Source organism: Anas acuta, chromosome 3 (genome assembly GCF_963932015.1).
Source record: "Anas acuta chromosome 3, bAnaAcu1.1, whole genome shotgun sequence".
NCBI lineage: Eukaryota > Metazoa > Chordata > Aves > Anseriformes > Anatidae > Anas > Anas acuta.
The window spans coordinates 97,273,176-97,296,291 of NC_088981.1; the positions used below are offsets into that span (position 1 = coordinate 97,273,176).

General features: G+C 39.8%; 1 protein-coding gene across 20 annotated transcripts in view; it reads right to left on the reverse strand.

Annotated features, from left to right (window-relative positions):
• Positions 1 to 23,116, reverse strand: part of DLGAP2 (DLG associated protein 2) — a 469,035-nt gene that overhangs the window by 311,299 nt on the left and 134,620 nt on the right. For 6 of the 20 annotated variants that reach the window (XM_068678465.1, XM_068678463.1, XM_068678464.1 and 3 more), the window contains exon 1: positions 20,907 to 21,363. The exons of 10 other annotated variants lie outside the window; for them this stretch is intronic. The gene's annotated coding sequence lies outside the window, so the exon portion shown is untranslated. Of the gene's footprint in view, positions 1 to 20,906; positions 21,365 to 23,116 lie in introns of those variants that run through there. 4 more of the 20 variants (XM_068678454.1, XM_068678450.1, XM_068678452.1 and 1 more) reach the window with 1 other exon arrangement.

The following is a 23,116-nucleotide window of genomic DNA, read 5'->3' on the forward strand; positions in this document are numbered from 1 at the left end:
AATATTATTTTTTCAATAGACACAGAATATATATGAATGTACAACAGACACAAACATTTCCAAGTACATTTCCAGCGTAACTAAGGGAAGCATGAGAGGTTTCTCTCTGTTAAACAGTAAAAACAGATAAACACAGAGAAGGAAAAGACTGATTTTACCTAACAATCACCAGTGGCCTGCAAACAGACTAACTGGGAATAAATTAGGCTAGAAATGAGAAGGTATATAACAACCATCAGGAACGTGAGGCTCCAGATAAGTCTTCCAATACACGTAGTCAAGGCAACGAAACTAATGTCTTTAATACAAAGCTGGATTGGTTCAGGGAAGGAATTGTCGAGTGGTTGCTCGAAACAGCAGCATTCCCAGCCCTGATCTCACACATGCCTGTCCCTGTCTTCCCATCAGCTCCACAAGCACAGCAGTAAATAACAACAAATCTGGAAACCAAACTTGCTCTGAAATTACTGATTGTTCACAAGTACCTTGTCTTCCTACTGAAAGTCTGAAATTAATACTGCACATCTTTAATGCACCTAAATTGCTTGAAATCTAAAATAGGACAATAAAATTGTTATTCTTCATACTAGGTAGAAGGTAGCAGCTAAAATTTTAAGTGCCAGAATTCTGGCACCTCAAATGTTAATTATCAGTGACTATACAAAGGAAAAAGCTTCACAAGCAAGGGCACTCCTGAAGACAATGGACCTTTGTATTGGCCAAGGTCTTTGCTGAAAACCTCAAGTTCCCTTCTCCTGCCTGTCACAGAGCAGCTGTGTTGAGGTCTGCTGCCTCCCCAGGTGTATCAACACACACCTGGGAAATAGGAAACAATCCAGACTACAAGAACAGACCCTTGCTGTTTGCTCTCTATTCAGCCCCAGAAAGCATGGAAGTCTCTCATGGGTCAGAAAAGATGGAAAATATTTGAATCCAGGTCCCTGGATCTATTTTGGATGTGTTGGAGTGTCAGAGCTGATAGCAGAAGGACAACTGGGCATTTTTGTTCTTGAGACGTTTTGGGTATATAGGTCATTTCATCCTGAGGTTTTCATTTCAGAAAAAAAAAAAAAAAAAATCAGCAGATCCCTTTTTATACATTGAGCACTGGTTTCAATTAAAGAGTATCAAAAGGTTTGCTCATGGATATGTATGAGATTTCATGGACTGAAGAGTTCTTGGTCCTGCTTAGAGCATTCTCCTCTCAGTTTTTAAATCTTATTGGTGGGAGAGGGGCCATCAGTGAAAGGACCTATTTAACCTTTATAGTGTATTATTTACACAGACTACTCAAAGAAAACTAACAGGGCTGTTACTCTAGGTATGATCTCTTTATATGGTTGAATAGTTCTTAGCCTCTTGAAAATACACGATTCATTGTTTTCGATCAGCCTATGATCATAATGATACAAAGAAAAATCACAGTAATTATAGAGCAGTCTTCATAAGAGCTATATTTAATAAGCTATGTTCATCTCTGTTCCAACTCCACTAGCTTCTGTCAAAAGCAAGGATATATTTAACTGTTATGTGCTAGCTTGCATAGCTACAATAATTATTCTTGAGAAAGCAGTAATGCTCTTTGGTCCATTTAGAGGTTAAACCTTGCTCTCTGTGTATGTTAACAAAAATACTGAATAGTTAAAATGAATCAAGAATGCAATAAATGTTCACAGAGTTCAAATAAACCATTCTTTCTGAAATGTCATATAAAAAAGGCTAGATTTTATTTTTCGCTTTTCAGTTTGGCAACAAAAAGGGTAACAAAAGGTAAGCACTTACATATATGCGTATGCATGTACACATACATGTATCTATGTGTGTATACATTCTAGGCTGCTTGTGCCTGTAGCCCAGAAAGCCAAACATATCCTGGGCTGAATCAAAAGCATCATGGCCAGCAGGTCAAGGGGGGAGATTGTCCCCCTCTACCCTGCGTACCCCACCTGGAGTACTGCGTTCAGCTCTGGGGCCCACAGCACAAGGAGGAGATGGAAGTATCAGAAAAAGTCCAGAGGAGGCCAACAAAGATGATCAATAGGCCGGAGCACTTCTCCTATGAAGCCAGACTGAGGGAGTTAGGGTTGTTCAGCCTGGAGAAGAGAAGGCTCCAGGGAGACCTTATAGCAGCCTTCCGGTACCTAAAAGGGACCTACAGGAAAGCTGGGGAGGGACTCTTTGTTGAGGATGGACTGATGATAGGACAAGGGGGAATGGCTTTAAAATAAAAGGGGTTAGGTTTAGATGAGATTTTAAGAGGAAAGTCTTCATTCAGAGGGTGGTGAGGCACCAGCACACGTTGCACGGAGAAGCTGTGGATGCCCCATCCCTGGAGGTGTTCAAGGCCAGGCTGGATGGGGCAGAGTCTAGTGGGAGGTGTTCCTGCCCATGGCAGGTGGGATGGAACCAGGTGATCTTTAAGGTCCCTTCCAACCCAAACCTGCAATTCTATGATTCTATGAAATATATATATAAATATATTGGCTAGAAATACCAACCATTAGCATACCATCAAAGCTCTTTGTTTTTCATTGGATTACTGTAGCATTTAAGAACTAGATTCAACATCAGTAATCCATTAGAAGTTGCAAAAAATGGAAGAAAAAAATACAGTCTTTGTCTAGAGGAGAATACAATCAAAGTATGAGACAGCAGGAGGAGACAGACAGCTGTGTAGCACAAAGAAAAAATGAGAAAAAGAAAGTTTCTCTGAATACATCACAGCACATGAATACATAAGCTGAGCATTAGACATGTTCTGTTGCCATCATCAGGTAGTTTGTGTAAACATATATCAGTTATGAGGCCTCTGCAAATGCTATTTTGAAATGTTTCTGGAAATTTATTTCAATATAATGTGACCCAATAACAAAAACCTCATGTCAGCAGCAAAGTCAGGTGCTATTTTACCTGTTGAATTTAACTGGGGGAAAAAAATCAGACTACACTGCAGTAAGAAGAGGCTGGTTAGTGACTTCAAACTGCTCACTAACATACATCTTCCAGTCTGGCGGCATTTCAGTCTCACTGATTCTTCATAATTAAAAATACCATTTACTTCATAATGTATTTTTAATAAGAAACAGTGTAATTTATTTTGTGGTGCTTTTTTTTTTTTTCCTTGTGCTCCTTGCAAACATATTGTGTTCTGCCACACACGTGTTTACTGGTCACTGTCCTGAAGAGAAGCCATGTGCACACCTGGGAGGAAGAACACAGCTTGGAGAATTAAATGTAAAGAATCATCATGCAATAATTCAAAATTAGGGTTGATATGGATATAGGGGGGAAATTCACATAGAAGTTATGAGAGTTCATTGGGGCTAAACAAAAACTCATGTAATAATATTTAAGGCCATGCCAGAACTCCACACTTGTTGTTAAAAAGCATGGAGTATCCCATCATCTTCCCATCTAGTCTACTGCATACAAGATATCCATCTTCCCCCCCTGCTATCCAATACAGCTCAGAATTATAGTCTTATTAGTCCCAAAATAACATGTGCTATTCTCTAAGACAAAACTTTGAAAGCATACATTGAGTTTATAGGCAGGCTCACTCACAGGCTTCATACGTGTACGTGCATGTATTTGTGAGTGTATGAGACAAGAGCACTGAATCTATTGATTAATTTCTCATTAAAAGGGACGAGAGTGAAGCGTTGGGAAAATTCTGAAGCAACCTTGTATTGTGATATGCAGAAGAATGCGAGCTGCAGTTCATTGGTGTCTCCATAGAAACAAGACATATTGGAGGGTGTAAGACATTGTCAAAGGACTAAAAAAATTCAGCTTCAGCAGAAAACAGAAAAGCACCTAAGGGATTTTTTTTTTTTTTTTAACTGGGAAAACAAAATTAATTATTCATTTCCCATATATGAAACATCCATTTTCTTCGATGAGTTACTTAATATACATCAGGATAAACTTATGGACTGGCTAATCCTATGATTTTCTAATCCATAAAATCTGTAGCAAATGCATGGTTACACTTCTAAGTATAACACCAAAAAGGAATATAAGTAGGCTCTCAATGAATAATTGAAAGCTGTATTCAGTGTGCTGTTAATTCTCGGTACCATTTTCACACTTGCCTTAGACACATTGCTATGCATTGCTCTGAATATCGGCCCATCTGCAGGACCCTGTCATGGTCTCTGCAAAAAGTGTCCCCAGGAAGATGAAAGGCAGTGGGGAGACATTGCCTCAATATGATGCTAAGCTCCAAACCTACTCAGCATTCCTCCTACTTCCAGGCTCACAGCATGCAGCTGCAGTGACTATTTTTAAGATATTGAACCCCCCCCTCCCCCCCCCCCAGTATGGGTTAAAAAAGGCTCATCTCCTTATGCCAGACCTGAAGCTATGGTTTTTCATATGTGACCAAGAGACCTGAGCCAGCTGGTAGCTTCACAAGCCGGGCTGCTTTTCCCTGATTTTCTGCCCAGACCTGGCTGCGGCAGCCTCCGGAACAATCTGCCAGCTGAACTGGCCACACCACCCTTGGCCTCCTCTCCTAAAGATGTTTGTCACCCATGGAGCTGGAGACAACTCTACCTCTGTTACTGCTGAAACTGAAACACCAGAGAAATCAGCTAGCAGTTACCCATCAGGTTGCCCCTGCCCCATTTCCACAGAGGAGTAACAAGGCTGTCAGGTTGCCTCCATTGCCCTAGGCCACAGTTGAAGTATCTTCACTCTACTTGTGCTGCATAATCCAACTGAATTGAACAACAGCCATTAACTTTGGACTGGAGGTTGCAGCATATTTAGGAGCCTTGCAGAGGGTTGCATTGAGAGAGGGCATGGCAGACACCAAAAGACAAAAGGTCCTCCTGAATAATCAGGCCTTGTTCCTGGTGGTACTGCGTGGCACCATGCCATGGCGATGTCCAACCCTCCCACGACAACTAGCTGCTTCGAGGGAGCTTAGTCACAAAGACGAGGATTAAGGAACCGGATGAAACGCATGAGATTTCCCATCTGCAAATGAGAATTAAGGGCTCTAAAATGATGTATCAGTCAGTGGAAAGAAAAAAAAAAAAAGAAGGTTTAAGCTGAAAAGAGTTATTTTGGGGAACTTTGGTGTGCATGTCACATAGCCAAGTTCTGTACACAGCACCCATGTTAGCAGAAATATTCAAATATTCAAAGAACAAAGTGGAGGCTAAGTATTATGTATCTTTTTTTTTTTTTTTTTTTTTTTTTTTAAATCAGTTCTGGCTTTCATCACAAATATCCAGGCATTAGAGCTCTGTCACAGGATGCAGAGTAATTCTCTAGCCCTCTACAAACTTGCATCAGGATGCACTCAAGAACAGACACATGGCTGTAATTAATAAAACATGGCATATTCCACTAAATTCAAAACACAAAAATGGGAGTACAAATGACTCTGGCTTGTGTGTGTCCAGCTGCGCATTTCAACATTTGTGAAAAGTCAAAAATTCTTGCTAATATATGACAGAGAAGTGTGAAGGGAAAGGCACGCACTTACACTACCAGAATATGTACATGTTCTCCAATCCATGCACTAGAGCTGAAAGCACTTTACTTGCTTACAGTCACTTGTCTTTCTCAGACAGGATCACAAGCACATAGCTGCCTGCATAGGGTCATTTTCCAGCTAAATATCCCTGAAAAAGTGAAAATTGATAAGTACACATGCAAAAGGAAAATATTTTAAAAGATCTGGAAGATTAACATCACCTATATTTTCTGAGGATAAAAAATACAAATTACTGGGATTTATTTCTGCTCTTAAAAGGACCAATATAAAGGCCTTGCCAGTGTTTTTTGAGGCTTCTTATAATCACTGATTGTCAATATATCATCCTATGCCTTTGCTTGTATGTGCTGTTCTTCCCCAAATAATCTGTTTTACTGATGTCAGGGCCATTTCTCATGCAAGTAAAACTTACAGAAGGAATAAGAGATATCACCAAAACCATGTTGTTCTGAAGGACTCTGTGCTAGGCTGCACCTTTAAGGAATCTCTTAAACTTTTTTTTTTTCTTCATATAAAGAAACAGGCAAAAGAGCTGTGTGATCTCTAATATTCTAGCTTTACATCCTTCACAGTGGTCACAGCTTTATCCTTCCGTCTTACTCTTAGGCACTGATGTAAAATGAGGAAAGGATATACTAACAGGAAGTTTCTTTTCTCTTTCTTGTACCTCCTACCCATTTTCCAAACAAGTCAATTAAAAAGGGAAATGATTAACACTGTCACTATACATATTACTTACTATTAAAAGTCAGATCAAAGGAACACTAAGAAATGGCACTCAGAAAGGAAAAGTTATGGTGCCATAACACCTGGTACAGTCACTGGTGTCTACATCATGACCATGTATTACTGCAATTCCAGATTAAATTAGATGAAATTGTGATGACATAGCTCATGAGAAAATTAGCTATAGCCTAACCAATAAAGTCTTTATTATCTGTGAAGTACACTTGACACTTATTTTTCCTAAGTATATTTCCTAGTAGCCTATCCAAACCATCTGAATAAATGCTTTATCCATCACAGTTTATAGCTGCTTTCTTCGATATTGGAGATTTATCACATCAAAAGTACATATCTGCACTGTGCACTGATGAAACTGAAGCATGATTCTGACATTAGCAGTATACCTTGTGTTCCCAGTAATGACTCAATTTGTTTAGTCCCATCATGCTTACATGCATATATGAAGACAACTTGCACACTGGAGAAACGAGAAAGGATCATCCCATACACTCTCACTCTCACTAGTTCAGCCAAGAGGCAAATCTATCCCCAAACCTAAATGTTTTGATTTTATATAGCAAACATCAGTGACCCTAATGAGCTGTTTGCTCCCAAGACTATATTAGAGACAATGCTGAGGGAACACAGCTGAATTTTCCTGCTCTCAGTTCTAGGAACAATGAGATCAAAGATATGTGCCAGATCCTCTGTGGTCAGATTCCAGATGCACACGGATCCAAATTTTCCAGAGATCCCAATTATCTGAGTAGCCAAAGCTGTCTGAGTCAGCACAGGATACATGAAGTCGTAGCACAGTTACTGGAGGAAAAATATTGACCACATTGGCTGTCATAGAATTTGGACACACACAGCTATCAGAGGGGGAAAGAAAATTGTGAATAAATTTTATGAAAGATTGTAGACTAACTGCACTGTGTCCATCATTTAGGTCAGTGGTTACGGCTGTAGCATAAGACTGCTAAATAATGGGTTTAATTCCATTGTTTGCCAAGGGCTTCTTAAGAGATATGAGGGAAGTTAAGAGAGCCTTCATTTAATACTTTATAAAGGGATAACAATCTTTCTCCACTTGAGACATGTGCTCAGATGAAGACTGAGGCAGGCTGTTGTAGTATGAAACAGGCTCACATTAGTTTATATATATATATATACACACACAGACATACGTAGGTATGCATATACCCAGTAATGGACCAATGTCAAGGACCACATATAGTAAGTTTGGATAAATGACCCAATTTCATGTGCTTTTCCAAAAATTTGAAAGCAGCAAATCTTATTTAGAAGGGGAGATGATTTTGTAAATATAAACATCTTCACAACATGCTTCTTAAATTCATTGGGGACAGCACAGTGCAATATTCTTCCTTTAGGTATTTTACCTCTTTGGCATATAACATATTGATTGTGAGCATATATAAGTGGGTTCATTTGTGCTTTTGCATTTTGTATTTTTAATGCAAGCTTCTTTGAACGACTTTACTACTTCCCTTAATTAAAATAAAATAAAGCAGAAAAGGGACACATTAATTTTCCTGCCAGAGTTGCATTTAGCCCTGAGCACTCTGAACAAGGCACAGCAATGCACAATATGTTGCATAGTAATTCTGCCTGAGTAAAGCTCCTGATATTGAAGAATAACCATACATCCAAGAGACAGTCAGCCTCAGACACAGACAGATTGACACAGCGTGGTGCAACTTTTTTTGTCCAGAATCTGGAAGTGCCTGCTTGTGAAACTTTGGCAAGAGTAAGTCTGCACCATGTGCATCTCCTTGTAAGTTTAATTGTCTGTATATAAGCTATTAGTCTACCTTCAGGAGTTACTTTTCTTAACGTTCTCCTCCTTCTTTTGCAGCATTCTGGCTAAATGAAGATGACTATATCAGAGAAATTAAAGCCAATCAAAGGTAACTTGAGGATTTTGAGCAAGCCTGAAGCCAGAGCCGATGAGTAAGATAAAAACAATTTTGGCTCCAAACTAGTACTGCTATGTCACAGGCTGAATTGTCAAAGGCAGAGGTTCTCAACAATTTCCTTTGGTGTGGACCACAGCTCTTCAAAGCTAACATGCTCATCTTCTGACATCATTGCACCATAGTGCAGACCTCATTCTCTTGTGTTCCCCATTATTCTATCTTCCTTGTAATAAATACTGGAGTTATGATTGATGAAAGATTTATCTATCTATCTATCTATCTATATCACAGAATCACAGAACCATCTAGGTTGGAAGAGACCTCCAAGATCACCGAGTCCAACCTCTGACTTAACGCTAACAAGTCCTCCACTAAACCATATCACTAAGCTGTACATCTAACCATCTTTTAAAGATCTCCAGGGTTGGTGACCCCACTACTTCCCTGGGCAGCCCATTCCAATGCCTAACAATCCTTTTGGTAAAGAAGTTCTCTCTCTCTCTCTCTCTCTCTCTCTCTATATATATATATATATATGCATCTAATAAAAAGTTGCAGTAAGAAACAGTGTGGTCAATCCTGCTGCAACTTCACAACAAATCTGCAGCAAAATCAGAGATTTCTTAGAATTTGTACACTGATTACTTATCCAGTAACAATAATCAAAAGAATGCTATATAGACAAGTCAGGACACCTACAAAGAAAAGCCATTTACTGAAAATAGGCACAATACATTTCACATCTCCACCTTGCATTTCAGAACCACAGTACAATGAATCACCACATATAGCTGGTTCTTTGGGTGGTGTATCTATCTCTCTGCTAAATAGGATCAACTGTTTGTGGGCTGAGGTTAGGACACAGGGCCACATGCACTGCCCTGACTTGTACAGTGCTGGATGCATGCTGTATTGCCTCGCAGGGTCTGGGTCATGCTGGAGATGAAAAAAACAACAGTACAACATGAATCTCATTGCTTCTTTAGATATATTTTTCCTCATATTGAAAAGTTTTTAAAATAGTTGATCCATGCTATCAAACTTGAGTGATTTTTTTTTTTTTTTTTTAATTTTGTTTTGTTTTGATTTTGGTAAAAAGTACAGGGGAATAATACCTAAAAGAGCATCTTTATGAACTGAAACACTATGAAATCTATCAAAATAGTTATGCAATATTTCACTTCACTAAAAAAATGGGTTTCCTCACCTGGAAATTTTCTGTGACACTTTTAAAAACCCATGCAACAAAATCTCCAAAGACATCAGAATAAAACAGATTAAGTTTTAAAGAAATTCGGGACAACTTTGAAATTTCAGATCAGGGTTCATTTTTCATCCAGGTCTGTCCTACACTGTTTCTCTCTCATGAGAAAAAGGCAGGATGCAACTGCAGAAAAAGCTTATAATACTGAATTTTCTATTTAGTTTGCCTACACATCATTACCTACACATCACTTGTATTACCTAAGACTCTTTAAACTGTTGCTCTGTACTGTGAAAATCACATATATTAAGAACTTTATATTTTAAACATTTCCGAAAAAAGCACTGTACTGGGTGTAGGTGGCAAGGTGCTGGCAGTGGGAGGCTGCAGGGGTGGCCTCTGTGAGAACGAACTGGGAGCTCCAGAACAGCCCCACTGCAGGACACAGCTGAGCCCATCAGCCAAGCTGATGGCACATCTAGGAAAAGGTATTTAAGAAGGGACCAAAAATGATGCATGGGCAATGAGGAGTGGGAGTGTGAGAAACAGCCCTGTGAACATCAAGGTCAGAGGAGAAGGAAGGGGAAGATGTGCTCCAAGCTCCTGGGCAGAGATTCCCCTTCAGATGATGTAAAGCAGGTATTTCCCTCATGCCTTGGTGGATGTGCCCTGAAGGACGTTGCAGCCCATGGAGAGGAGCCCAGGCTGGAGCAGGTTTATCCCAAAAGACTGCACACAGCCTGAGGGAAGGATCTACGCCGGAGCAGGGGAGAAGTGTGAGGAGGAAGGAGAAGCGGAGAGGAGCCATCATGGACCCACCACAGTCCTTAATCTCCTCCTCCCCTGCACATTCTCATTGGGGTGGGAATGAAGGAGCAAAGTTGGGCCTGGGAAGAAGGAGACTCTGGGGAGAAGGTTTTCTTTAATTTGTCCCCATTTCTCTCTATCCAAACCTATTTGTAATCTGCAATAAATTGAATTACTTTTCCCTGAGTCGAGGCTGTTTTGCCTGTAATGGTGAGTGATCTCCCTGCCTTGAGCTCAACCCACAAGCTCTTCCATCTTATTTTCTGCCCCATTCTGTTGAGGTGGGGGAGTGGGAGAGTGGCTGGGTGGGCGGCTGGCAGCTGGTCCAGGTCAGCCCACCACAAGCACTGAAGACAGAAATATACACTGTTCTAGCAATTATGTGCTGCATCACATCAGATACTTTGTTAATTAAATGAAAAGCACTGTTTTAAGTCATCAATACAAACATACTTTAGAATTGTAGAGGCTTGTAATTATAGCTCAGGATTACAGAAGAGGTTAACAGATAAATGTTTATCTATCTTTTTACAACAACATTTCATAAAATTGTTAAATAACTCGGTGGAAAATGCACTGCTCCTGGTTGCTTTCTCCAGACTGAGCACTGTGGAAGCCTTCTGCTGTTGGAGGTTATCTGGCAAGTTTGAATAGCAGTGTAGGGACAGGGATGCCAACACTCTGCCTAGACAACTGATCTTGGCATTGGAAGGGGCACGTTTAACCCCTGCAGTACATCAGAGGCAAGTGAAAGAAAGATACCATGAGCGGAGTAGCTGGGGAATGGACCATTTTCTGGGGATAAGCAATCAAGTCCATGCTAATGCAAAGGGAAATCAAATCAACTCCCCAGACTAAGCCTTAGCTACAGTGATGTAAACTGGAATAATTTAAACTAATGCTGTTGTGATTCAAAAGATAATCTGCTTCATAAGATGCTAAATCACTAACCCCTCCACCAAAATGGATCACAGGTTTCACAAGATTTAAAAGCATGTTCTTATTAATGTTCATGAATCAACGTTGTCTTGCTGAAAATAAGGATATTTCAGCTCTCGATTCAGTTTTATGCTTACTTCTTGAGCAAAAGGCTTACTTTTTCCCTTTCTAAACAGCATATGCTACTTCTTTCTTATTACCACGATACATCTGTCCAACATCTTTTATTCTTGCACTATGCTAAGAAATGTTTTTTTGTTGTTGTTTTTTTTTTTGTTTGTTTGTTTTTCATTTAATGTTGCTACTGTGCTTACCAGTGCATCACCATTTTTGTTTTATTCTTGGTTTAGTAGAGAGAAAAGAAAGCTATACAAAAGTCTCCAGAAAACCTCTCCAGCTGATGCACAACTGTTGCAATTCTGATTTGCCCAGGTCCCTTTTGAGGCCTCCATAAATAAAGTGCATGAGGAAAACCAAGTGAGTTTTAAAGCTTTCCATCAGCATCTTCATTACTATTATGCCTAACCTTGTTTGAATATATGAAAAGCGGATAACAGATTCCCACAGCTTCCTCATTTACTCCCTAACCCCATTAATATGATTGCTAAGAGATTTTTTTTCATAAGTCAGTCAAGGCCAATGTCATAGCTTAAGATGACAATGTGTTGAGCAGAAAGAAGCAAGATCGTATCTTCTAGGTGAATGTCAGGGTACCCTTACATCAGATTTTGCCTAACACCCCAGTGATTTGATGGAGTGGGTCTATAAGCTTTTGCTAAAGAGTAAGCAAAGATCACAATAACATCGTTCTGAAAACAATCTATAGAATACTCAGTCAGGTGCCTGGATCAGACTACCAATTTTGTAGGTTTAGAGGAGCTTCAGTAGATCCTCAGATCCCTTTACATATACTGATTTTATTCCTCTCAGATTCTATACAACTTCTCCCTAAGAGTGTCCTTCATTTGAGGAGAACAGCTGCTAGCAAGGTAATCACAGTGTCCCCTTCTGTGTCTGAAACAGTCACTAGGAATCCTGCTCTCAATTATTTTTCTGTTCATGACACATCACAGCTGCATGAAAAAGACCACTTAAATTTAAGCATGAAAACATTAATTTAAAACGTTTTGTTTGGAGCAATCTCTATGAGCCAATATCCAATACTGTTTTGATCTGTTCACAGATTTCAATGTCTCTGAAAAAATTCCGAGCACGTCAGCTTTGTCTGAATTCCCTTGGAGCAGGGGCACAGGTGCCATACCCACATCTCTGGGAGCTATGCGGTCCCCCAGCCTGCAATTCCATGGAAATCTCATCTTTTCAAAACCAATTGACTACCCCAAATCAGATTCTTAATGGCAAACTACCTGGAAATTCAAGTGCAGCCTCTTTTATTTTCACAGAAATCCATTTGAAGGCAGACAGTTAAACTTACTTGTTATGACCATTTCACATGAGTGAAAATTCTAGAAAGCAAAAAAATATAGTATTTCACCCTTGGGGAATAGTGGGAAAAAAAATGTTTATATTGTATTCTGAAAACCGGTAGTGAAATAAAAAAAAAAAAAAAAGATATTGGTTGATCTCACGATAACTAGCTGCTAATAGTATTTGGAACTGAAATCAATAAAATAGGAATTGTGCCATTAAATTAACATTATGGCAATACTCTTGAATCATAATGTCAGATATCTGGGGTGAATTCCAGGGCTGAATGCTACTTATGCATATCAGCTTTCCTCTTTCATTCTCATGCCCAGTGCAGGAGGACACACATGGTGCCTTTGGGGCTATCTGCTTTTCTCGATGTTTCAACATTAAGATACAAATACATGCAGAATGTATTGAAAAGTTGCATTTAGAAGAACTTCTTTACAATAGTCTTCAATCTACTCAGACCAGTGGCACCATGTCTCATATATTTTCAATTTTCAAACCTTTACTTTTGGAAGCTAATGCAAACCTAGATTATATATTAGGCCTTTAAGCCTGTCCTTGCTTGACTACTCCTAAATCTAAAGAATTGCAAAAATATGGTTGAAGAAGAGGTTGAAAAGTGAGCACAGTAGTGGCCAGGCTCCCTTGGTGTCTTCACTAATTTTCACATGCCAAGTCTCTTTCACTGGACTTCTTCAACCAGACTTCCAGCAAACTGACAGGAGCAAATCAATGGAAAAGCATGCCCTTCTGTGAGGATAATTTCCCCTTCCTCGGCATAGACAGAAACATTTATGGACACCATCAGATGCAATTTCTATCAATTTATGTCGGCAGCACTTCCCAAATATATCAAGTGGCCAACTCCTGTGCATTTATCTCAAAGAAGACAGCCTTCTGCTACCTGGTGAAGAATTACCATCCCTACTTCACAGAGGATTGACTTGCAAAGAAACTGCATGGCTTGTTAACAATCAAAAATGTTTTTTTCAGTACAGTCATATCTCCACCCTCCACTACGTTGCCTGACAAGCTCCTTCTGCTTTTCTTTAATCAGCCATAATGTATACATCCCAGACTTTTTTTTCACCAAATATCCAAGTATTAATTCATTGTTTCATCTGCTATTAATGTCACAAGCAATTAAGTGAAAGAAAAATACCTGAATGAGAGAGATTAACCTGGTAAAGACCTAATATGACTATTTTGTTATTTGTTATTTTTCTGAAAAAAATCATGTATTGCTTTCCCAGGGGCTCAACTTGCAAAGATCAGAAAAAACAGTGTCATTGCATGAAACAGTGAGGACTGAAGTATTTATGAACTGGTTAATTTGGGTCTGGAGGAGGCTGTTAATTATTCATATACAAATTAGGAGTGGAAAATGTATTTATCAATAAGCTTATTCACTTCAGAAGTCCATCCCTATACAACAGTTATTAGTCTAAAACCCATCTCTTACTCACTTGGTTATTAAAAATGTGAACAGTTGCTGAAAGGGCTTATCTGTGGATTGCATGCCCACCTTTAAAACAGTTCGGTGAGGAGCCCAAGCCTGTAGGGTGTATGCAGCCATGGAGCGGGGCATGGAGCAGAGGGAGGGGAGGCACCAGGAAGTTCTTGGCATCCTCCCTGGTTGTCATGGTCCAGGCTACCTGGCAGTACCTCGGAGGAGGCACAAGCTGCTCTGTCTGCTTCTCTAACTGAAAGTGTGTTTGTGTACATGAACATGAGATCCAAGGAGAACAAGAGAGATCAGAAGTGAATCTCAAGATTACATTATATTAAATATATATCTATTCCTTTGCTTACTTGTATCCATAAAGCCTCATGCTCAAATCAGACAGTGAGAGGTTTAATACAAGGCAGTTAGAGTCTTGACAGCTTTGTCCTATCTGGGAATTGTGAGCATGATAAGAAGCAGGCACTCCCTGCACAACCGGCACAGGAGGGATCCATCAAAGCAGAGCTGCAACTAGCTTCAAGGGAGACTGAACACAAAAGGCTGAGTTGATGTGCACAGTCCTGGGAACAGGGGTTTCCTATGTCAGAAAGCATTTCATTTTTCCCACGGGGCCTTATCCTCGAGCCTGCTAAAAACAAGGGGAAGCTCATATTCATTTTCATCTACAATGCACTCACACTGGTGCTGATTTCTCTTATAAGGCAATGCTGCATTACGGGACACAATGCTAATTTTAACACAAATAGATTAAGAACCTTGTAAGTGATTGCCATGAAGCTACACACAGGTTTTCACTGCACCACACTCTGTGGGATGTAATTCCACAACCACCTGTCAGAGCACGGCCGTGGACTTGTGCAGGAGGCCTGCAGAGCACCCAGAAGACTGCACCATGCTACTGCATACCTTAACCAAAAAGTGTCTCAGGGCATCTGACTTCTCTGCCACATTACTTAAAAATCTTTACATTGCGGCGGGTGTGCTGGTGTTGTTAGCTCAACATCCCAAATCTGTTTTTGTCTGTTTCATCAGCCTGCTGAATCCATTTTGACAGCTGCACTGTCAACGCTAAGGAACAGTGCTTGCATTTGCTTCCACCTATAAAAGCGAGGTCATACCCATATGGTGCTTTGTGCCAGGAAGTCCTCATCCTACATTTGAATTATAGGTGCTGTTAGAATGGGAATTATAATCAAGCCACCCTGTTTTGCAGGAATATCAAAGAGAAACACCCTATCAGAACTGACTGCAAAAATCTTGCAGATACTTATCCCCTTGCGGGAGGTTATTAATTGGTTATCCCTTGTATTCCTTTTAGGAATCCAACATCTATATCAGGTAAACTTATCAAGCTAGTAACTATTTCTTTGGCTGTACATCTGATTTAAGAGGCTCTTACTGGTAGTTGATCTTCCTGCTTGTTCCAGATCTTTTCCTGCACCAGCCTCAAAGGCCCCACGTCGTGCTGATCAACAAGTTATCTGCTGTGCTTGGAAGTGGAACTGTGAAATGGTGCATTCAAAGAAAATGGAATTATGCAAAGGAGAGAAAAAAAGGAAATAAAGATTTTTTAAAGGCCCACTTAGCCTTTCTCTGTGTGCTTTCGAAAAAGCCAGCCACTTCAAAGCCACTGTGGTTTGGAGCGTGGTCCCAGAAAGAGCCGAGTCAGCACAACCGGGGGCACTTTGGGCAGGGACTGGGAAAGAACAAGTGTCTGTGAGCAGGATGTGAACCTCTTCAGATGGCTCTGCTAAAGGAAAAATGAAATAAGCCACAGCTTAAGCTAAAGTAGGGGGGAGATAAATGCTCAGCGGGCTGTTCAGAGCAATAGCACAAATCATCTAATTGTAAGACATAATTTAGGCTTTTATTATGTCTATCAAGAGGTATACAGATTATGTATTTATCAGAAAAATACCATTGACTCCAAATAATCAATAATATCGAGAGTCCCTATGAGATTCAGCTACTTCACCTGCCAGTCTTTTTGACATTACGGTATTATTCCTCTTGCTTTAAGATGTTTTCTTCTTTCAGCTGCTACTAAGCCTGCACAAATGGGAAGGAGCCAAATGATTGCACTGAGGAAACAGTGAGGCTGAATAGATACAAAATGCTGTCAAACACACCGAGTGAACAGAAAAAATATGCCTTTAATTTCTTTTAGTTCTTGCCTATTACTTCTACCAGCAGTTGGGCAGGGGGAGAGGGAAAATAAATCAGACGTGAGAAAGATTGTCGGGATGACAACACCACACTTAAAGAGATACTGATAACATTTACAGGATTAAAAATGCATGAAGAAAGCTGTGTCTAAAAACTAACTCCTGAAGAAATGTGTAGAAGAGCCCCCCAGTTCTGTGCCCTCTCCTATCCTGCTGATGTGAGCAGGGAGGGATGTGAGGCTCAGGGGCGTTTAACTCAGTCCTCGTCTCCAACAGCAGAGAGACACCACAAAAAGGGCTTTCTAAGAACAAGAGCCTCCCAGCAGAAGTCAAATTCCACCAAAAAACAAAACCGCAGCAAGGCCCAGTCCTCAAAGCAATGCTGAGCCCACTGCCCCCTCCAACCCAGCAGCAGATGAACTGCCTCTGCTCGGGTTTGCTTGTCATCACCTACAGGAGGAGCCACAGCAAGGGAGTGACGGTCACTTTGTGCTGAATTAATATCTCATCATGAACACTAGTGTGGCTTTTTGATCCTCTGCTGTGAAAGCAGGGGACTCCACTGAGGTCCTGGTGGCAGGGTGCTAAACTGTACCCCTGGGGAGCCCCCAACCCAGGCGTGCACCAGTGGTGCCACTGCAGGCCTGGTCCTACAGGAACATCTGTCTTGGCCTGCATGGCCTGCCCCTGGCCCTCCTATCCCCGTGGGCAAAGCACACAAGGTCTGGAGGATTTTGTCCTCCCCCTGAGGCAGTGGGAGGCTTCTGCCTGCAAGAACAGCACTTGCATCTGACAAGTGGAAAAGCAGCCTGATATCTTCTGGCCTGTGTTATTAAGTGGTGGGTTGCCCTCATCATGATCCCAGTTAAGCCAGTAAGTATTTTGCCAGCAGCTTCAGCAGAAGCGTGTTCAAGCCCCAGGTACCAAGGATTTGATGGTGGCAGGTCACCTAGAAAATGAACTGAAATTTATAAAGGATAGTGCTGCTCTCGTATCAAGAGACAGAGTGGTAAGGACTGGGAGGACAGACAACACATGACTGTTTTCACGACATGTTACTATACAGATCAGCTGAAACTTGTACCTGGTAACAAACACCTCTCTCAGAAATTGCATTGAAATGTATGATCCTGACAAGATTTTCTGCTTCAGATCTCTTTCTCTCTTTCTGTTGATAGCCAATGGTTACCTTTAAATCTTCGATACAGCAAGTAAAGGTTTCTACCACAAACGCTGTAGTAACATTTATTAATTGCAAACTGTATCTCTCAGGACGTTAATGGTGACTCTGATGCAGCTTCACTTTCCTTCAGCAAAAGAAATCTTCGAATTACTATGTGGTTTTCTCTCTATACCACTAACTGCTCTCCTATGCGGGCTGTCTGACAGTAACAGACTTGTTACCCTATTTGTACCTCGGTAATATGCTGCTAAGAGGAACTAATAGCTTGCTAAGCAGAACGACTTTGCTGCTTTCTGCATACTTTGTTGGTATTCACACTGTCTTGAATTTTTGGGCTTTAATATCAATTTTGTACATGTATCTGTCAAAGACAATTAAATTATATGACAGCCACAATCTGTATTGGACCAATCCATGCAAATCTTTCGTTGTTGCAGGTATGAATATTTTATATTACACAATAAGAAACTAAAAGCCATGCAATTTGATTTAGCCACGGGGTCTCCAGTCAAGGATGTGTGGTTTTGCAAATAATCCAGCCCTCTGCACTGACCTTGAGCCGAATTTTTGAAGAATATATATTTAAAACAAAATATTGCCTGGGGTATTTAGAGAAAATGAAGCTGGCACTGACAGACCCTGTGCCATACTAAACTCATATCAATGAACACAACTTCCCTTTAAAACAAGCTTAAAAAGCCATTTGGTTTTCCTCACAACTATAGAATACTTTACTAGAATTTTATTTTTGATAGCAAGGAATGTGGACCCCTTATTCCTTCCTTTCTGTGCACACTTAACTCCCTTTATATTTGTGTCAGAGACTTCTATTTGATCTCATTTATACTATACTCATAAAACTTGAATGTACATAAGTGCAGCAATTTTTGATTTTCCCTGATGTGCTCCAGCTCAAATTCAAGTCTTTCTCCTCAAAAATAAAATAAAATAAAATAAAAAAATTATCAACTATAAGAACTTATTGCAGTGATCAAGCTTAGAGCATAAAATTAAGTATGTAAGAACAGGAATTCCAAGCATATAGATCCAAAAGTTTTCAGAAAAAATGTCTGAGATTTATAACATATTGGTAATATAAGAATTAAACAAGTAATCCCTATAAGAAAGAATTATGGAACATAACTAATATAAATGTTATCTATGTTTTGCAGTTGTATGACTCCTGGATATATCAATTACAAACTTATTAGATAAAGCAAAAGTGGAACATGGTATGCTCTGTACTACAGTCATTCTTCCTTCTTTATATTTGGTAAATTCAACTAAGAGCTGTATATACTGTTTTAAACAAATTGGGTGGAATGCTTTTATTTATGTCATTCGGCATGCTTACGACTCTAATTATATTGATTATCTTTCCTATTATTTAAAAATTACTTTATTGTTTTTGAAAAGCTGCTGCCAAATCTCTTTTCCTTTAATGGAAAATCATACGGCAGATGCAAAATAGACAGAAAATTATTAATGCAATTAAAAAAATATATATTAAAATAATAGGCGGACTACAAGAAGCAATGACTACACAATCATTTCTTTACATTTATTCTCTACGTGATGCACCCTGCAAACCGCTCAATATTTGAAATTTGATCAGCTAAGCTACCAGCGGTTGTATGCCTGAATTACAGAGCATGTAATTTGGCCTCTATATCCAGTACATGCCACTTTCCTACAGCTTTTGCTTTACATGCATAAATGAAATCTGTGGAAATGTCTTCATTTTTCTAGATCACTTTAAGCGGCATTTGCAGTGAAATAACTTCCACGAAACACATTAAGCAGATCTAATTATGCAGTTCTGAGAAGAAAATAGCCTGTACTCAGTGTTGTTCTTTGGATTTTTTTGACAAAAGCAAAGGATAACGTCTGGCAGAGTCCTACTGTTTGATACACTCATGTGCTGTTGCACCTCCACTTGCCTTCTAGCATTTTAAAATAGGATGTTTCATTCAAAAAAGGATTCTAGTAGTCACAAAAATGACTAACCGCATAGTTCTTATACACCTAGTACATATTGTTTAACTGCTTGTACGTTTCTGGAGACACATTTTAAAGTGCACTGCGCTGGGCACTCGTGATCATGTCGATCACTTGTTGCTAAATTAAAGGGATGTAGGCTGTCTCAAATGACAGGGAAACATGACAGATATGGATCCAGGAACTAATTATCAGCAAATGCGAGAGCTGACAGTAACGCATGCCTGTAAAATTATCACACTGGTAATACAGAAATCAAACCCGAAAACTTCTCAGCAGAAGTGGAAAAGCCACGGTAATTACAACTTGTGAACTGATGACAGTCAGCCTCTACCTTTGTTCTTATTTTATACAGACCTGATTTCTTTTTCCCTTTCTTGGCTCTGTTCCTGAATTAACTTTTAAAAAGCCATCTATCTTACTTGAACATCGGAAGCCGATACTGGCAAATGCAAATGTATTGATTTTATTGATTGACTGATTGATAGGCATATCCAAAACCAGACGGGCTACCCCTCAGAAAGTTTAAGACATGGAAGAAAAAAGAGACAGAGAGAGGGAGAAGGAGACTACTTCCCAAATCCACACATTTCAAGCCATCTGAACACTGTTCACTTGCGGCAAAGTTGCCCAGCTCTAAAGCCAGGGCTGAATGAATCTCACTAAAGGAGACCTAGTAACCCAGTGATCCTTCAGACCTCTGCTTCAGACCGTTGTTTCCTGAAAAAAATCTGGTATCAGATTTTACCCTTTCTGTATGCTTGATGTTAGCTGTCTGAAAGAGTGCATGTTATGTGCATGTGTGTGATCACAGTCCTATTTTAAAGCTCTTCAAAGAATATTTCTGCCTGATACCATTCTTGTCAGCCACATTTCTGTAACATAGAGGTTCCTATCACTGTGCAGCGAATATGTGGGGTTTTTTTACTCTTATCTCATGTAGTGCACTTGATAAGGGGTACTACTGAATCTTCTTCTGCACGCTGCATTACAAAGAAAACTGTCTTTTTGCAAGGCATTTTCTCTCCACTGCTTGCACAGAAAATAAAGGCTCTTGTAACTGTTCAGACCTGACTATGAATTCTCAAATGAAAACTGGAACCCTTCTACTGTATCTGAAGTATAAATCCCCCAAAGATTCTTGCCTCTCAAATCATACTCGCTGTAATAAAGGTTAATATTGGACTGAACTTATCGTATTCTAGCATCACATGTGAAGTTCCAGATCTGTGTGTATGATCTATTTTCTTCTTCATTGTTGAAATTAAAGAATAGGACAAAATACTGTATATATTATTAAAAATAATAGAACAAGAGTATTTTACTTAAAGACAGTTCAAACCTACTGCTTTCATGAGGAGGAAAAAAAAAAAAACATGGTGCAAAGTACCGGGGGGAGGGAAGGGAAGAGCATCTGTTGAAAATTAACTACTTCAACATTAATTAACACATAATTTTCTACCTGATGATATAGTGTTGTAGAAAGTATAAATTGAAGGCACAAGAGTAAGAAATGAGTCATCTTTGACTTACCGTATCAAAGACTATTGCTGTATTGCAGTCAGCATCCAAATACAGAGCATGAAGCTTCTCACAGATCAGAAAAATATGCAATCAAAGAACGAGTCACATTCATTGTAAAAATAAAGGCCAGAGATTAGAGTACGTATCCAAGGGTCTGGTTAGTCACAGCTTTGACTAGCCTGCTACAGAGCTCTGCAAAACAAGTATACTGCAGCAGTGTGGCAAGCATAGGATTGCAATGCATGTCCCATATATTCAAGCATAATAGAAAACATGGTCTGGAGCTTATTCCATGTGGAAGTGGGGTTTGTTTTATGCAGGCTGAAAAAAGAGATATTTTTTTCCCACATAATAGAATTAGAAATGAAGATTTTTCTTGATTATTGTACACAATAATTCCCCAGGATATCAATTACATAAAGCAGGTGCCTCTGTCTCCTGTTTCCCAGATAAATGCCTGTAATCTCATTTCACAAATGATCCTATTTAGACAGGAGCCACCTATTGTGATGATATCATTTGCTCTAGTATCCATAAATGGGCAACTTCCTACTAAACGTCATGACCACTGACGACACAAATCTTTATAATATTGAGTGGGCAGGGTGGTTGATGGGGTCCCATCAATCTACAGCAGCTTCTGCTGATGAGATCTCACGAAACCTGCAGAATCATCTAAAAAGCTGAAAATGAAGAGAAACAGTAAACCTGTCTGGTGGAGCTCATTACAAATAAATAAATAAATACATTTAAAAGGAACTGGAGAGGTAGTAAAGGCAAATAAAGCATAACCACACAGCAGTGGCACCTTTTCAAATGCCTCATGCACTCACAAGGCTACTGGTAGATATGAACAAAATCACTCTCAGTTAAGAAGTGCAGCTGCCAATTTCCTTTTAGCAGATCCTAAGGACTGTACATACTCTTTCCTTGCAACTGCAAAATATACACTGACAGCAAAAAGGACCGATGCTTCAGTGATGCACAAATTAGCCCACTCTTAGGGAATATTTTTAGAATTAGCAACTGCTTGTCACAGTAGCTTGGAATATGAACTCTGTAACAAAATCTCCTCAGACTGTTTGAAATCCAGTCTCCTAGACCGGTTTGCTTCATGCTCTAACTGGGTGGATCATACATGAATTTAATTTCCCAGATCACTGTTTTCATAAGAAAAATCATTCCATTAAATACATGAATTTGGGAAATATTACGATACAATTAGCAGAAATTAATTTCCATCTGCCTGCACATGGAGCTTTGAGGAGATGTTAAGGTGATGCAGGGTTCATTGGCTTCCCCACCCTTTCCCCGAGGGACTCAGTTGCTCCTAGTGGCTAAAGTAAATTGCTGAAGAACCTTGTGTTGAATATTTTTCTTGGCAGAAATTGGCAAGAACTACAAAACAAAGCCCCCAGTTTCAAAGAAACAATATGAGAGCATTTTGCAATGTTATATCTCCACAGATCTTGGTTTATGTAGTCCTGCTTTGAACAGACAGCACAGCATCCAAACAACTCCTTTTTACTACACAGGCATAACATGATCCATCCACGTTACTGTTCGGACAACACTCACTAGAACCCCAGTCAGTCTGGGGATTTGGGGTAGAAAACTTTTAAGTTTAAAAGCACAGAAACTATAACGCCTGTCTGTATGCCTGATGTGGTTCCACCACAACAGGGTCCACTTCTCGAAATCCAGCTTGTCCACCAAGCACAGTGCTTGTAATACATTTCATTCACCTGATAGCATCTTTGGGACAGGGGCCATCTTCTGCTAAATTTCTGTATGATAAATAGAGAGGGTCCCAACTGCAAGCAGTGTAAACGTTAATAATAAAAGCAGTACTGCCACAGTGACTCACATCAGGTCTAGATGGGGTGAAAGGAAAATTTGAGCACAGCATCCATAGCTTCGAGACAAAGCTATGCTGTCAAAACAGAAAAGTCAATGGATTTTCTGAAAACACCCTAAAGAGATGAACTCCTTCCTCAGAGACAAAAATCAATGGAGCAAACTACTTCAGAGGACTAAACAGCAGTTGAGACATGAGCAGGTGCTTTCCTTCTCCCTCCTGACCGTGCTCATCTTCAAGGTAGCACTAGCTGATCTCCCTAGATAGGCTGTCTTGGCAATGCCATAAATGTTGATTTGACTCAGGGGATCATAACCCCTTCATTTCAGTAATGGGTGTAAGTAGAAAAGCACATACTCTG